A 3,638-nucleotide genomic window follows, 5' to 3' on the forward strand; every position below is an offset into this window, starting at 1 on the left:
CTAACCTGCACATCCCTGGGCACTACGGGACAATTTAGCACGGCCAACCCACCCTAACCTGCACATCCCTGGGCACTACGGGACAATTTAGCACGGCCAACCCACCCTAACCTGCACATCCCTGGGCACTACGGGACAATTTAGCACGGCCAACCCACCCTAACCTGCACATCCCTGGGCACTACGGGGCAATTTAGCACGGCCAATCCACCCCAACCTGCACATCCCTGGGCACTACGGGACAATTTAGCACGGCCAACCCACCCCAACCTGCACATCCCTGGGCACTATGGGGCAATTTAGCACGGCCAACCCACCCTAACCTGCACATCCCTGGGCACTATGGGGCAATTTAGCATGGCCAATCCACCCAAACCTGCACATCCCTGGACTGTGGGAGGAAACCGGAGCACCCGGAGGAAACCCATGCAGACACGGGGAGAATGTGCAAACTCCACACAGGCAGTCGCCCGAGGGTGGGATTGAACCCAAGTCCCTGGCACTGTGAGGCAGCAGTGCTAACCACTGAGCCACCATGTCACCCAGATGCCTTTTAAATGTTAGCCTCGACCACTTCCTCTGGCAGCTCATTCCATACACGCACCACCCTCTGTGTGAAAAAGTTGCCCCTTTTAAATCTTTTCCCTCTCACCTTAAACCTACGCCCCTCTAGTTTTGGACTCCCTTACCCTGGGGAAAAGACCTTGGCTATTCACCTTATCCATGCCCTTCATGGTTTTATAAACCTCTATAAGGTCCCCCCTCAGCCTCCGACGCTCCAGGGAAAATAGCCCCAGCCTATCCAGCCTCTCCCTATAGCTCAAACCCTTCAACTCTGGCAACATCCTTGTAAATCTTTTCTGAACACTCTCCAATGTAATAGTATCCTCCCTACAGCAGGGGATGCGAAGAGGTAAACATAACCAACAGGTTGAACCTGGGGACATGGGAAAGGGTTTGGGTGGGCTGGGCTGGTCAAGGTTTGTGGACACAAAAGCAGAAGTTGAAAGGACCCCGACAGTTGACACAATTGGAGTGGGAGCTACGTTATCCAGAGACCCCTCGTTGTCCTGGTGTAGCTTTGGTCAGTTTGGCATTGACCACTGGTCATCACTTCCCTGAGAAATGGGGGACGCGCTGCAGGGAGATGCCGGGGGGACCTTAAGGAGACATCCCTTGGCGTTGGATGTTTAATGCGTGGGAGACTCTCCCATGGGTTTCAACAGGCAGAGAACCAGCATACCACCAAAGCACCGCGGAAACAACAGATGAGATCCATGCGAGAGGCCGGGCCAGCGGAGGACACCAGTGATGACTCATTCAAGTAAGTCATGTGCAACCAGACTCCTCTCCTTCACACCTCACCATCCCCGAACGGTTAACAGAACCGTGATGGCACTCATTCACGTCGTCAGGCATTCCCTGTCCAGGTTCGGGTAAAGCTCGCTCTACACTGTCCCCCATCAAACACTCCCAGGGCGGGCAGAGCACGGGGTTAGGTACAGTGTAAAGCTCCCTCTACACTGACCCCCATCAAACACTCCTAGGGACAGGGACAGCACAGGGTTAGATACAGAGTAAAGCTCCCTCTACACTGTCCCCCATGAAACACTCCCAGGACAGGGACAGCACAGGGTTAGATACAGAGTAAAGCTCCCCCTGCACTGTCCCCCCATCAAACACTCCCAGGGACAGGGATGGCATGGGGTTAGATACAGAGTAAAGCTTCCTCTACAGTGTCCCCCATTGGACACTCAGATTAGTGTAGAGACAAATTTACTCTGTATCTAACTCCGTGCTGTCCCTGTCCCTGGGAGTGTTTGATGGGGGGGACAGTGAAGAGGGAGCTTTACTCTGTATCTAACTCCGTGCTGTCCCTGTCCTGGGAGTGTTTGATGGGAGAACAGTGTAGAGGAAGCTTTACTCTGTATCTAACCCCGTGCTGTCCCTGTCCCTGGGAGTGATTGATGGGAGAACAGTGTAGAGGGAGTTTTACTGCTTCCTAAAAGTTCTTAAGAATCAAGATCAGAGTTAAGAGACAGACCAGCTGTAATGGATGAGTGGCAGAATGGGCTGAATGGCCTGTTCCCATTCATTTCTTCGTAAGTATCCAAAATGGGAATGAAGGGATGGGGTGCATTTGACCAACCCGAGCCTATTCCACTATACAATAGGATCACAGATCCCCGCTTTGTACCTATCCCCCTGATATCTGCACAACAAGATTCGATCTGTCTCTGCTCGTCAATCTTTTGAAGAAATGTGTTCTAAAGACTTTGTGGTGACTGGTATCTAAATCCCACAGATCTCCAGACAAGCTTCTTCTGGAGCACTGTTATAGGAAAGATAGGATTAAACTGGAGAGGGTTCAGAAAAGATTTACCAGGATGTTGTCGGGAATGGAGGGTTTGAGTTGTAAGGAGAGGCTGGATAGGCTCAGACTTTTTTCACTGGAGCGTAGGAGGCTGAGGGGTGACCTTATGGAGGTTTATAAAATCGTGAGGGGTATGGGTAGGGTGAATGGTAGGTGTCTTTTCCCTAGGGTGGGGGATTTCAAGGCTAGAGGGCATATTTTTAAAGGTGAGAGGAGAAAGATTTAAAAGAAGACATGAGGGGCAATTTATTTTACACAGAGGGTGGTTCATGTGTGGAATGAACTTCCAGAAGAAGTGGTGTGTATGGGTACAGTTACACTGTTTAAAAGACATTTGGATAAGTACATGAATAGGAAAGGTTTGGGGGGGATATGGGCCAGGAGCAGGCAGGTGGGGCTAGTTTACTTTGGGATTATGGTCGGCATGGACTGGATGGGCCGAAGGGTCTGTTTCCGTGCTGTATGACTCTGCGTAGATTTGATTTTTAACCTCAGGTCTTTTCCAGTTGGATTCTCCAGGAAAACGGGCTGAGGAGAGGAACGAACAAAATGGCTGTCCCTCTGACACTGCAGAGTCTGGAGTGGCCACTGGAGCGGAACCAGCCCATGGAGTTTCTGGTAAATAGTGGGCAGTGTGTACCGAAGGGGAACAGCAGAAGCAGAGGCACCCACCAACCCCCTCCATCCCCCACCCCGCCGAGTCTGATGGTTAGAGTCTGTCCTCACAGATAGAAGGTCAACATTCTCACTCAACACCAAGAGACAGCCTGGTGACATGATATCAAACCCTATCCCTGTCCCTGTCCCTGGGAGTGTTTGATGGGGGACAGTGTAGAGGAAGCTTTACTCTATATCTAACCCCGTGCTGTCCCTGTCCTGGGAGCGTTTGATGGGGGACAGTGTAGAGGGAGCTTTACTCTATATCTAACCCCGTGCTGTCCCTGTCTTGTCCTGCGAGTGTTTGATGGGGGACAGTGTAGAGGGAGCTTTACTCTGTATCTAAGATTCAGATATTTTCTGGGATTGTATTATTTGTGGCTGACACATACATAGACCTCATACACTTACACACACATGCACATACACACTCAAACACACACAGACCTTGCACACACACATGCACACACTCGTGCATATGCACACATGTTCACACACACATGCACAGATATACACACACACACACACACTCACACATGCACACACACTTCACACACACTCACTCACACAATCTCACACACACACACACTAACACACACATACATTT

Source organism: Rhincodon typus, chromosome 45, assembly GCF_021869965.1.
Source record: "Rhincodon typus isolate 14 chromosome 45, sRhiTyp1.1, whole genome shotgun sequence".
NCBI lineage: Eukaryota > Metazoa > Chordata > Chondrichthyes > Orectolobiformes > Rhincodontidae > Rhincodon > Rhincodon typus.